At 37.3% G+C, this 15,198-nt stretch overlaps 1 protein-coding gene across 1 annotated transcript in view; it reads right to left on the reverse strand.

The window, feature by feature from the left end:
• Positions 1–7,534, reverse strand: part of LOC137261116 (ligand of Numb protein X 2-like) — a 91,391-nt gene extending 83,857 nt beyond the window's left edge. Inside the window, exon 1 of the mRNA XM_067798801.1 lies at positions 7,467–7,534. The gene's annotated coding sequence lies outside the window, so the exon portion shown is untranslated. The remainder of the gene's footprint in view (positions 1–7,466) is intronic.
• Positions 7,535–15,198: the final 7,664 nt, after the last annotated feature.

Genomic DNA, 15,198 nt, shown 5'->3' on the forward strand with positions numbered 1-15,198 from the left:
GTATTTGTGTAACATGAGCAAAAGGAATCACCATTACAGAATTCTTTTAAACTTACTGTTGAATAGACATGAAAATTTTCAAAATGGCAACACATATTATTGTAAACCAAAAGTTACTGTGTTCTGTAATCTGATTGGTTGAAAAACATGATTAAATGGTATTAGATTCCCGGAAACTGAAAGACTATTCACCGCGTATTGACACGTAAACAATTGTTTTGTTGTGTCATCAACAGTGGTGACGTCATTCAAATCATATTGTGACGTAAAGTTAGAATGACGTCACAAATGAGCAACTCCAGATGCTACCATGAGAACCAGCTGAAACAGCCAGCTGATGACACTTCACTGCTGTGTCCGTATTCGATGTAAACGAGTGCAGACAGTAAAACCCCTTTGGTTTACTTTTGTGTTTACAATGTCGATAAACATCATGTGTTGGCCAATTTCCGGGTGTTATTGAGTATTTGAAGCACGGGAATATTTCATTTGAAACCTCCGGCTGACGCCGTCGGTTCCAAATGTATTCCCGTGCTTCAAATACTCAATAACACCCGGAAATTGGCCAACACATGATGTTTATCTCCTAATTACACATTAACACACACTACCTCAAGCATGATTATGATCATGATATTAGATTTAATGAATACCCTAATTCAACCAAAAAACTCCTGTCCAAATTAGACAAAGGACATATCTACATGTGAAAACAGTACTGATTTAGTAACAGAGTAGTGGGGTAGCCTAGTGGTTAAAGTGTTTGTTTGTTGCGCCAAAGGCTGGGTTCAGTTCCCCACATGTGTACAATGTCACCCATGTAAAGCCCATTTCTGTTGTTCCCCTGCTGTGATATTGCCGGCACATGGCTACATGGTGTGCTCAATCTAATCAAGTTTATGAAATGCAGGATGCAGTTCAGAAAACACAACTTTGAAAAATTCGGACGGTTAAGATTTATACAACTTGAACAGCACATTTTTTGCAACAGCTATCTACATAGTAAACAGATCCTTCTTGAACCCAACCTAAAGAATTAAGACATATCTGCTGCTGGCGGTACCAGTTTGGAGTGAGTGAGTATAGTTTTACACCACTTTAAGCAACATTCCAGCAATATTACTGCAGGGGACACCAGAAATGGCTTCATATATTTTACCCATGCGGGAAAACGACCCCATGTATTCGGCATGACGAGCGAACGCTTTAACCACAAGGTTACCTCACTGCCCCCAAGAAATGAGAAAACAGTTATCTGAACCCAACAAAATATACCAAGAAACAAAACAAAGTTGAATAGTACAGTGTTTGCCCTGATGCCAAAAAACCTGTGTAATTGATGCACAATTTAACTCATAAACACAGTGAATGTAAAAGTTCGCATCATTGTTGATGCAATGCCACTGGGCCCCAAGTTCAGATAATCGGAGCTTGTAATCTGCTGTTGCTTAAAGCTCCTTAGTTTATTGTTTGCCAGTTAACTGCTCAGTGCTGGTTAAATAAATACCTGACATGCCATATATTGTTTTTATCTTTATTAAAAATCACTGATGTTCACTACCAAAAACATGTCCACAACTCCCTCTCATGATGACTCCTAAATTTTCATGCCTAGGGCAAACACTATACTGATAGTTCCACATACCTGTCTGTCAACAACTCAACTTGGCTCACATGCAAGTGTTAAAACTCAACCTGAGAAAACACTGAACAGGAGAACAGGACTTAGTTCTCCAGCTTTTGGTGATCTCAAATGTTAATATTACCACTAGATCCTGTCTGAATGTGGCTTGAAGCTTGAAGGACTGGACTGATTCACATGAACCAGTGAATCGTGACATCCCAAACAGAGACGAAAGCATTCATGGGATCGGTTTATAGTTTATACTGTATAGTTTCCATCTTTACAAATTGCTTTCCCATTGATAAATTTCATCTTTCCTGATTGTAAGCATCATGACAAATGAGAAGGATTTGATTTTGTCAGAGGGATATGTCGACAATCCAATTCAAATAGTTACATTAGTGGTATAAACATTGAGCATGGATAATTGGTGATTTATAACAGTAATTCCTGCTGTATTCATTCATGAATGTATTTCATGTCTCTTGAATCAGTAATGTTTCTATGTGGCACAAAAATGTATGCCCACTTTGCACAAATGTATATAACGACTGCAGAATACCAGAATCCTCGGCAAGAAATATGTTAGAGATGATGAACAGTCTTGTCGACATTTTTATGTTGAAAAGCCAGAGCACATGATGTCATACAAATTTCTGAATAAATATTCATATTCTGAACTATTTCTTTTTTCAGAAAATATAGCTACGCTATTCAACACTACACTACACTACACTACACTACACTACACTACACTACACTACACTACACTACACTACACTACACTACACTACACTACACTACACTACACCATTCAATAACTTAACAACCACTGAAGATCTGCATTAGAACTGATCTTCAAAACCCATGTTTGTTGTAAGAGGTGACTAACAGTATCTGATGGTCAGGCTTGACTCAAGGTAGTCTTAGCACTAAGGTGACCATAACTCCCATACCTTAACACAGACTTAAGGTAGTCCTAGAACTAAGGAGACCATAACTCTCATACCTTAACACAGACTTAAGGTAGTCCTAGAACTAAGGTGACCATAACTCCCATACCTTAACACAGACTTAAGGTAGTCCTAGAACTAAGGTGACCATAACTCTCATACCTTAACACAGACTTAAGGTAGTCCTAGAACTAAGGAGACCATAACTCCCATACCTTAACACAGACTTAAGGTAGTCCTAGAGCTAAGGTAACCGTAACTCCCATACCTTAACACAGACTTAAAGGAGTCTTAGCACTAAGGTGACTGTAACTCCCATACCTTAACACAGACTTAAGGTAGTCCTAGCGCTAAGGTGACCGTAACTCCCATACCTTAACACAGACTTAAAGGAGTCTTAGCACTAAAGTGACTGTAACTCCCATACCTTAACACAGACTTAAGGTAGTCCTAGAGCTAAGGTAACCGTAACTCCCATACCTTAACACAGACTTAAAGGAGTCTTAGCACTAAGGTGACTGTAACTCCCATACCTTAACACAGATTTAAGGTAGTCCTAGAACTAAGGTGACCGTAACTCCCATACCTTAACACAGACTTAAGGGAGTCTTAGCACTAAGGTGACCGTAACTCCCATACCTTAACACAGACTTAAGGTAGTCCTAGAACTAAGGTGACCGTAACTCCCATACCTTAACACAGACTTAAGGGAGTCTTAGCACTAAGGTGACTGTAACTCCCATACCTTAACAGAGACTTAAGGTAGTCCTAGCGCTAAGGTGACCGTAACTCCCATACATTAACATAAGCAAAGGTAGTCTTAAGGCTAAGGTTGTCTTGTACAACAGCACCATCATTATAGGATATTTATATGGTGCACATATCCATAAAACTAGTGTTTGCTCAAGGCGCTGGTATTTCTTTTCTTCAATCATTGGATGTCAATCTCAATGTCACATCAAATTATCAATCTGAACTTCCTATGGAGTATACAACTCTTGCTGCCACTAGGTGCACCGAGTTTAGTACCCAATTCACAGCTGGGTGGACTGGGACACATGGTCACAGTACTTCGTCCAAATTTACTGCACCTTGATGTAGCCACAATTAGATGTTTGCATGTTTTCAAGTGGCCACCACCTGATCATATGCCAACGTATTTGTGGGTTCTTTTAGGTGCACATTGTTGTGTACTGTACGCTTGAGGTTGTGTACTGCACACAAAGAGGACTCCAAGGTTTTCACACCCTTTCACAGGTGGGTTCGTTTCCGACACCTCTAACTCCCTGGATCACTAGCCTGGCGCTTTAGCCAGCTCATCCACCGCCAAGGTAAAACCCAGGGCCTATATTTTTGCACCTTTCTTAGCTATAGATCATCTTAATTGCTATACATTAACATAAACTTACGACTATCTTAGCGCTAAAAGTCTCCAAAAACTCTACGCCCTATATCACAAGGATCAGTTAACAATCTGTCTTCATGCAAACAGTTTCTTCTTACACCTACAGCCTGGTCACTAGCCATCATGGACACACTTGACCCTCGGCCACCAAGTACAAATACTGCACAATACAGACATACCAGTATGAATCGTTATTATAGCATCTCATAATCTCGGGAATCAAGCAAGCAGGTAATCCTATTCAGGACAAATATTCTCACAGTCTCAAGCAAGCAGATAATCCTATTCAGCACAAAAATTCTCACAGTCGAGACAAGGCGATAATTCACACACCGTTTAACACAGTTATTATGTTATTACTTACCAGTCATGACCTTCAAATATCTACTTGATTATTGCTACAAAATGGATGTGCATTGCGATGCCATGTTGAAGAGCTATAAAGAAATAGACTAGTCTTTGTTTCACACTTACTTAACAACTGATATGTTTGAGCATGAATGTGTACTTAACATCTATTAACACTGGTTTTGTTTGCTTGCTGTAATTGTTTACTGCCACAGTTGGTTTATCAGTATTCCAGCTTTATAATGTAAGCCAGTACCAGACATTCTGGGCCAGATAATACAGTGATTGTTGTTATGAGGAACTTGGTGTAGATAACATGCATGTACTGCAACTGACCAAATAACTAATTCTGACCATAAGATCATTTACAATCAATATCTATTTCAATAATCATGATTATCAAAATTTCAGTAATTCACAAACTGCATTTTTATCCACTATAACATGCCAATTCCATGAAACTTTTTTCGTTTGGTTTGAAAACATTCTTATATATGATACAGTATGCAGAGTGCAAATTCTAAAATTCATTTGCTACAATAGTTTCAGATCCACTTCCAAAGGCATGATGATGCTAATAATTTCTGTCAAATGAAATCTCATTCTATTTTTAGTTATTTTTTTTTTCTGTCTTTGGTGATGGACTGAAGCATGAATACACACCTTTTCTGATTTTGAGTTAACGTTGTTGATAATGCATGTAGCTGGATATATGATCACAAATATTATTTTATATATCTGTATACCCATTTTACTTTTTCTCAGAATAAAAAAAATTTTGAAATTAACTTTCAAAATTCCATTCACTGAAACTATTTTTTAAAAATTACAGAAAAAAAAAGTTGACTAAATCCAAACGAAAAGAAATTCGGAACAAAATACATTGTTTGATATATCAAAACAGCTAAAAAGCTCAAATGTACACAATATTCAAATCTAACTGCAAATATCTAATAGTGATGAGCCCCATTAAACACAAACATCAGATTTAAAAATCCTATCAAATGCAAGGTACACGAGCACGCCCAATAAAATCTGAAAAGTCTGATTTCTAAGGCGTGACAGGCAATGCTATGTATTCCCTTACTGTAGCTATTGATGAACATCTGCCATACGCGCAGGTGAGAATGTCAATTTCCATTCAAGACTCAACTGGGTCAAAGTTAAACATCTGTATGAATGACAACATCACAGAATACATTTCCTTTCAATTCATACAAGCCTGTTTGGAGATGGATTCGGTTGTGGGTATAGCCCATGAAATCGTATGCAAGGTCATGACACTAGCTAGATCAGAGCTCACAACAGTATATTTTCTAAGATCACCACTGTTTATTCTAGGACTTATCAAATAGGACATGTGATGGCATTTTAGCGAGAACAGTATATTGGCAATTTGTAATCTTGGACTGTGAGGTTAATATTTTGCAATAAAGAATAATATCCAGATTAATGGACTTGGTGGGTACCAAGTAAGTTCTGACTGCATCAGTCATGTTTTTTTTCTGATTTTAATAGAGAAACAAACTATATCCTGTTGAAGTTTCCATTCAAACAGTCATGGAATACACACAATTTTTCTTTTTCCATTTTCGAATTATCTACAGAAGTAAAATTTGAACTTTTTAACAAAGGGTGTTTGGAGATAAGGTGGAAGTTGTAAAATCAAACGATTTCTTGGGTAAAAACAACAGTTTGACTAGTCAGGGTTAGGGTTAAGCACTAGTATCAATTTGTTCACCTTGAATGATTTCCGGTGGCAAATGTGAGCAAATTCTAATCCTGAATTGCTAGACTGGAAAGTATGAAATTCACAGTAACTCAGAGAATACAAGCTGTCATTTTTTTATGCTCCTAGCAAATTACTGCTATGAAATGTCATAATTAACATAGATACATAACATATTTCTTTCAAGCCGTCAATGAAAGTAGGGCTAGTGTGAAACTACCTAGAAGTTTTTTACTTGACAGAAGTCATTTTGTCATTTTTGTAATTCTTCTTTATAATTTTCAAACTTAAAAAAACAAAAACAGAATTCTTGAATGACAGTCAATGTTGAGGAAAATCAGCTGATCTGAAACATGGTTGTATGTAAAGAACTTGACAAAGTCATTTTTATAAAAACAATAACAAAAAAACAAGCAATTTAACCTTCTACAAAATGTCCCTAATGGATCTTGTTAGAATCCATGGTAAGAATCAAACCCAGGCCTTAGGTGTATGGGAGCGAACACTTCCACAAGAAGGGTAGCACATCACCCGTCCTTGACAAAAAGGCAAGGAGTAGTCATCCATGGCTGATAAACTGTATATTTCAAGAGTATGCCTGACATAAATATGACATCACATCAACAGATGTCAGTACAGTGGCTGCACTTTCACCTATTTCAAAAGAATTATACAGTAACTAAGTTTATATTAATTAGCTGCAAATTGCACCTGAAAAAATACTCAAAAGATAAAAACTAATAATTTCTGCATCCGTTCTAATTTAAAACAAATGTATAGATTATACTAAAACCATGCAAACATGATGCACTTAAAATTTCCAAACATAAATGCACAATTTATGAAAACTATAAATGTTTTTCGCCAGATTATTTATTCAAACAATGCATATGGGTTATGTACATGTTAAAAATATAAGTACAATTTAATACATAATAATAAGCCTTCCTTTCACGTTAAATTGTTTGCAATGTTTGAGGATGATCGCAAATACTTGAATATCAAAACAATGTTAGACCACGCCCCCTTCTTGACCCTCACGACACAGACAGCATTTGGTTCACTGGGTCTTCGTCTTGGAATATCCAAGATGTATTTCTAGGCAAAATATGCACCAAAAATATGTTCTGCAATTTACGGCCATGCTAAAATACAACCTTGTTCACCTTTCTTTTAATTCATGAAAATGCGTTCACAATTCGACATCAGTCAAAACACACGATTTGTCAACCATTTCACATGCTTGTCTGTGGAGGGACAACGTTACAGCCGCGACTTTCACTCGGTTATCAATCGTTTCGTCATGTTTAGGAAGATCAACACAAGTCCGAGGCCATGCAGGTACGTATGCATGCTGAGAAAAGCAACATAAATCAGTTTTCTAACATATAATTGAACCGAACCCACCTTGCTGTTCCTACAGAGTAGAGGCGATTCCATTCACCACCGCTTGTCAGACAGTACGGAAGAAATAACGTGTGATGTCATTTCCGGTGCTTCTCGGCTATGCTCTGTTTCACATTCTGTAATATCTCGCTTGCAAAATAATTAGATTTGGAAAAAGATATATAGACAGGCTATATGCTCAATAAGAAATTCTAACATTAGATACAACTATACGCTTTGAACGGGTGCTCGTGATGTCATCATTGGGCCAATGACGTCATCACAATGGGTAAGCATGATATCAAAATTACTTTATCGATATTATTTTCAAAGATATTTTAAATCATATTTAATTACTCCCTGTATGCTTGTAATTTCTTGCAAAAGCTTAAAAATATGTAATCATGAGTAAGTGAGAGAGTAAAATCTATTTAGCTATGCACATTAATGTAACCTTGATATCAATTATTTTCTTTCATTATTAGCCGTATTATTTGTGAGCTACCCCAAGTAAATAAAATGTAAAACGCAATCAAATTAACCAGTGGAATAAGAGTTGTTAGGCAAAATACAATTTATTGAAATAACTGATGAATTTGATGATATTGTAGATCAAAGGGGCATAACTCTTGTCAGCTCCCTGTAATTGGTATTCGTAAAATGTTCAAATTATTTTCTGTGTTCAAATTCTATTAAAGTCTACTTCTGGTATTACAACCAAACATGTACGGCTGCTACCTTTACAGGTAACAAAACAAATAAAACAGAGGATAAAAGGCCATATATGTTTCAGCTCTCTCTCTGAGATTAATAATATGAAACACGAATGAAGGTGAAACACATAGGAAGAGGACTTTGATTTCATATGCAGACGTGTATTTGGGTTTTTCGTGTTGATTTCCTAGAGTGTGGCTATGGAGCGACACTATTCAACATCGCTTCATATGGTTAAGGAAAGACACTATTCAGCATCACTTCATACCCACATATTGTCGTAAATAGAGGATATCATGAGTGCCGATGTCATATTATGTTTACTATTAGGTCATATGTGTTTGCAAGTAATAGTGATACTTTCGTAACCTAAAAAAAAACATGTCAGGGTGTATTTGAGGTGTGTGAAAAATGTGATATATCGCTGATTTGATCTGAGCAGCCATTGAAATACTACACTGCTGGGTTGTTTGAGTGTTTCTAGTTATTATTCTAAAACGTCTTTCACATACACATTTTATATATATGGGGTGAATATACCATCAGGTGAAAAGTGTTTGCAAGTAATAGTGATAGTATTATGAATTTAGAAAAAAAAGTGTTAGGGTGTATGTGATGTGTGTGAAAAATATGACATATTGCCAATCTGATTTCACCCGCCATTGATGCATTTGATGCTAGAGAGTTATAGTTCTTTAACGTCTTCCTTGTTGATCTTATTATTTGACAAAACCGGACAGGTGTTTACAACGCTTTGTGATAGCTATGAACTTTCTGGGTTTTTAGGGGTGTGTGACAGTGTCAGGTGACATGTTGTCAATGTCTATGCCATTCCCCACATGCAATAACACATCTGAATTAAGTATTAACGTAAACAAAAATGTCTGAAAGTAGATTTTTTAGAAAGGACAGCTGATGTTAACACATGTGTTCTAGCGATACTTTTGCCTTCATGTCTTGGCAGGGATGGCCGTGGTGTACTTATCAATTATTTTTTCATTCATTCGCATATGTACTTCTTTCTTTTATACTTTTTCATTTCTTTCGTTCATTCACACATAATTCTCACTCCTAATTCTTACTATAATTCATTCATTCATTGTAAAATTCCGACTGATGCAATAAACTAGATGAAGTTCTGTTAAACACAGCAGAAGTTGCGCTGGGAACGAGCCAAGTCACTGAGTGTGTTGGAGCATGACGAGGCACACGTTAAACAAATGGTAAAGAAAGCAAGGGAGTGACCTATCCCTGTTGTAGATTATTCCTGCAATAAGTAATGTTGAAACTGTCATCCACATTTGTTGATTGCGTTATTAAGTGAAATTTCATGAAATGACTTAAGTATATTGATTGTTGTTACACACAATATGAAGAGAAATGGCTGACCCTGTCATTTCTCGACATGACTGAAATTTGTAGTCATTTCACGAAATGACTGATTTCACAATCTGACTGTAACATATGTAGTATACGCTATGGCAGGACTTAGAAAAGTAGAGTATGTCTTATACCAGAAAGGTGCCCCAGAAGTTCTTCTAGACGGCTACTTGTATGATAAAAGCAAGGTAAAGAATTTAAGCGTATATTGAAGGTGTGTGGTCAGATCATCCAGTGGCACCTGCCCAACAGTCAGAGTTTGTGGCATGTCAGAACACAACCATCCACCTAGTGACATTTGTCAAAGAAATATGGAAGAGAGACAGACAAGGAACACGCAATGTCAGGTTCTACCATGTACCCACCGTTCTATACATTCCTTCCAGATCGCCAGAGAGCAACCAGCCAGACTCTTCAACTTACTCAAGACCAAGGTTCAAAAGACACTCACTCGACCCTTAGCTCCATATGTGATCCAGACAGACTTTGACCTTGCTGCTATCCCAGGTGCTGAGAATGTGTTTCCACAAGCTGTAGTAAAGGGGTGTCTGTTCCATTTCTGCCAGGCAATAAAACTCAAGAACTACGACTAACGGTTGTGTGTAGACAAGATGTAGAGATTCGAAAGTGGACACGACATGTCAAATGTCATTTGTGAAAACTTTGAAGTATTGTACAAAAGTCGAAAGTAAAGGATCTCACGTTTCTCGGCTTCTGGGGCAAATTTAAAATGATCTTCCTCTCTTCTTTTGGGGTAATGATGAAATGAGTTCCTTCTCTGTTTCTTGGGTAATAGTGATTCATGTCTTCAAGTCTTCTCGTCTTCTGGGGTAATGGTGAAATGATCTTCTTCTTCTCTTCTCGGGTAATTATGGGATGAGCTTTTTCTCCTTTTCTGAGGTAATGATGAAATGAGCTTCCTCTCTGCTTCTATGGTAATGATGAAATGAGCTTCTTGAAGTGATCTTCTTCTCTTCTGGGGAAATAATAAAATGATCTTCTTCTTGAAGACATCTTCTCCTCATCTGGGGAAGTGATGAAATGAGCTTCTCCTCTTCTGGGGTAATGATGAAAAGAGCTTCTTCTCTGCTTCTGTGGCAATAATGAATTAATCCTCTCTACCTGTGGCTTAATATTGACATGGCATTCTTCTCTGCTTCTGAGGTAAAAACGAATGGAGATTCCTCTACGCTTCTCGGTTTATTATGAAAGGAGTTTCTTCAATGCTTCTGAGGTAATATTGAAACGAGGTTCATCTTCGCTTCCGCTATCTTTTTCTTCGCTTCTGGGATTATACTTTAACCTTTCTCCATGGGTCTCATGACCGTCAATCGTGACATTTCCGAAGGTACCCATGATAAAATGGAGATTTGCCTGCGATGACTGTTTGCTATCGGTGTCTTTAAATATGGAACAGAAGTCCATCAGTGGGTCCACAACACTTTATTCGTGATTCAGTGTGTAACTACATGATGTCATTACCAATGAGTGGTTGCTGTATGGGGAGCCAATGACCAGTCCACCTGCCTAGCCCCTGACCAAGGCTGAAGTCCCGACTAATACAAAGAGGGTCACGTGTCGCATTTACGACTGATGTCTGGTCACTTCTGGTGACCGCGCCGTGATATTGCTAGAATATTGCTAAAAGCGGCGTAAGACCAAACTCACTCACTTATAGGAGGCAAGTCTGAGCGACAAGATCCCTCCTCTCTTGGAGAGAACCGTTCTCTTGCATTGCAGATCTGTCACTAATGTCTCGCTGTGGATTTTTGTAACCAGAAAGAGGCACTCCATTCTTCTTCATATTCTTAGTCATAGCTGGCACTGAAGAATTTTTGCGGCAATCCTGCTAGGCGTGCAGTGTCATGTCTATAACCGCTGATGTGATCATATATGATAAATGCTCCTGGATGTACATACTTTAGCACACGTGAAAAAAGTGTTTTCCCGTCTTGTATATACAGTTTCATAACCTACGGAGGATAAGGTGTTCTCACAGCCAAAAGATATCTTGTCAACGAAAAGAACGTCTGTTTAAAATTTAAGATATTATTGTGGTTGGCGAAACAAAATTGATAGCTTCGCTGTAACAAGGGTGGGCTAATCAAAGGAATCATATGTAAAAGGACTTGAAATTTAAACATGCCACTGAACATTATTTTAACGTCGACTTACCAACATACTCAGCAGCATCACAGACAGCTGTATAACGTGGTCACATAGCAGATAAAGTAACATTGGTCACCGAGAATAGATGGACGGATGACTGCCTTTCGATTGGGTTCGATTTCCCACATGGATAAAATGTTTAAAGCCCATTTCTTGTGTCACAGATATTGCTCGAATATTGCCCATACTCACCCACCCCAACAGGACTCTACAGGACCAGACAAACATGACACTGAAAATATGAGCATATCATCTGCCATAAGACAGTGTAGAATATTGTGTGGGTTAGTGCAGTGCAGTGCAGTGCAGTGCAGTGCAGTGCAGTGCAGTGCAGTGCGTGGTATACCGTATAGTATAGAGTCTAGTACATTGTGTCCCATAGGGTGTAGTGGTTAATGCAGTGTAGTGTATAGGTTGTAGTGTATGGCATGTAGTGTAGTGTGTACAGTATGATAGCACAGCACAGCACAATCTAGTGTGTACAGTAGCATAGCCCATCACAGTACAACATAATGAAGTGTGTGCACTAGCATAGCAGAGTACAGCTCAGCACAGGGTAGTATTCACTTGTAGTGTTTGGTTGTGTCCTGGGTGTAACTATGAGAGTGCTGTGAACAATGTTCCAGTTATATCACATAGTCAGATTAATGTGGGTGGAGAGTGTGACCTAATGCTGGTCACAGTGCAGCCACCCACAAACCTGAGGTGGAAATATCTGAGGTGTTTAAAGCAACAACAACATTTACTCTGTGTGGGAACAACAAACAATTTATTCCAAGCTGAATATATGGAAACCTAATAGATGGCAAGGTTAAAAGCAGCACTGTGCCAGTAACTAAGTCTCAATGCGCTATACAGCAAATGCATTAACAAAATGTACAACCACTGAGAAATGAAATATAGAAGTGGGGTACAGACAACCTACCTGGGTTATAAATCATCATCAGACTGGGTTACCTGTCTTTCATTTCTAAAGCCTGATATGAAACATCGGTTGGCATTAATGCTGAAAATCCAGATATAACCTTCACAAAAGAAATGCTTAAAGTATTGAAAATACAAATTAAGTAGAACACTCAGATCATACCTCGTGTGATTTGAACGAGGTAGAACTCTTAAAGACAAATGAATAAAATAGAAATAATATAAAGGAGATTTCTAAAGTATAACACAACCTCATCAATACCAACATTTCATTCTCTAAAGATACTCCCTGAAAGTAAATAAAAATTAATTCTAAATCATTTCTCACTGCAAATATCAGATTAAAATTAATTCCATTTAGAAATAATGAGTTACCAGTTAGATTGGCTGTATAATAATAACAAAACCTATGAGATCTTACACAGGAATGCCCTCATGTATCCAGGAGATATCTTCAGTCATTATGACTAATAACTTTAACACATTGTCATATACTGAACATCCAAAGAAATGCAGCTGTTTTTTTTTGGTTATTTATTCATTTTGGGGGGGTTGAGCGTTTCAATCAGTGTTCGAAATAATCATAGGCCCGGAGGCCAAGTGCTAGTTTGGCCGTCAGCAAATTATCTGTCGTTTTTTCACTGGTATCGTTTCCTTATTTGTTTCTTTTTTATTAACATTGGGGAATCATTCATGATGCTTCATGTTGTGATAACTTACAGTTTCATGTATTTCACACTTTGCAAACAGGAATGTCAACGCAAGCGACTTTGCAGAAACATTTGTGAATCTGTGTAGAGTGTTGTCTATTTTGTTTTTATTGGTTTGATTTGGGCTTGCAGATTTCATTCAGATTTCAATGCAGATTTCCTGAATGAAATCTTCAGGGGATGCAGATTTTAAAACCTGCAGATAGCAGTAGGCCCTGAAGGCAACCGGTAAATTAAAGTATTTCAAACGCTGGTTTCAATAGAAGACAAAAACATGAATGCTTACTTTTATGAAATCTTTTTTCAAAACTTGTTTCTTTTGCCGTTTAGTTTACATTTGTTTTGGCAATGTCAACAGGTCACATGTTCTCATTCAAGAGATTCAAATAACAACCATTCAAAATGCCTTGTCAGACACAATGTTTCCCCACAAGTTTCAAGAGAGGGCTATGAGGTCCTGATGCTTCAAGGGATCTCAATAATAGTTGTGCAGCAATTATACACCTGTTTACATGCAGTTTTCTGTTGATATTCTATGATATACTTGAAAAGAAATGTTAGAAATCAAGAATGTTTTTGGATGAGTATATACCACAAATTTCCAAAATATCCCCCCAAAATATTCATGTTCTTGATTTTTTTTTTCAGTATGTAGTCATATTCTCACTACTGTCTCAGTCAGGGCATGTTTGAAGATTTCTTACAGGCTGGTCTAGGAGGTTTATCACTCGCACTTACTGGGGCAGGGTGCTCAATATGCTGAATACGGTAAGCGTGAATTGAGCAAACTAACCACTGTAACTGTTCGTGTTGCTGCTGGTATCTATGACATATATGTTAGAAATTTACATAACGACAAGCACCATAGCAACTAATTATGCATACATAATGAAATGTTAACCCATAATAGCATATATGTGTATATCTTGTCAATATAGTCAGCACAGCTAAATTCCTATATAAAACATTTTCATATCAAAAGTAAAAACATTTAAATGTCTTTCATTTCTTCAAATATTCACCAATTACGATTCACTCTGAAATATTTCTAATTTGACTGAAAAAATTGTACGTTATAGCATACATATTATAAAAGAAAACCTTACTGAAGTTTTTTGTAGAAAGATGTAAAGGATAAAGATATAAACAAGTAAAGAAAACATAAAAACTTGAGATCTAAATTCAAAGTATTCAGAAAGAGTTCCCAATTTCACACCTGATTAAATTGGTACATTATATCGTTCCTAATGGCTTAACCACCCAAAAAGAAAGTGAGTGTTTAGTGAGTGAGTGAGTGAGTGAGTGAGTGAGTGTCATCTAAATGTCAGGAGTGATGCAGATCTCAGACTTTTTACCATTTCTATAAACCAAGATGGTACTGTAACAATATGGCTGAAGTACTGCCATGAGAAGACTAACTCACTCACTAACTCACAGAGGGCAACGGGATGGTACTGACAAACCATGAACGAATAGAGGGCAATCAGGATTCAATAATAGGTGTTCTCAAGGCAGACAACCTTGTACAGTAACCTGGTGTTGATGGATAGCGTCTGACCCTCTGACCAACCAACAGATTCGCCAACAGTCCAACAGAAGTCTATGACCTGCTGGCTCCAGTGTCTTCACAATGGCATGGACTGAAGTTGTTACATGCAACATTTCACACTTGTTTGATGTTTACAAATCTTATATTTGTTAATTTCAATGCTAATTACAGGAAATGTTGAATTTGAAATGTGTTTAATTTTATTCTGTGATTTTCAACGGGTCAGACAGACATCTGATACTGACAGGACCTAATGTCCTCTTACTTTCAAACACCATTCTTGAATACTAGTAACCTGAAACACCTT

The sequence above is a fragment of the Haliotis asinina genome, chromosome 14 (genome assembly GCF_037392515.1).
Source record: "Haliotis asinina isolate JCU_RB_2024 chromosome 14, JCU_Hal_asi_v2, whole genome shotgun sequence".
Taxonomy (NCBI): Eukaryota; Metazoa; Mollusca; class Gastropoda; order Lepetellida; family Haliotidae; genus Haliotis; species Haliotis asinina.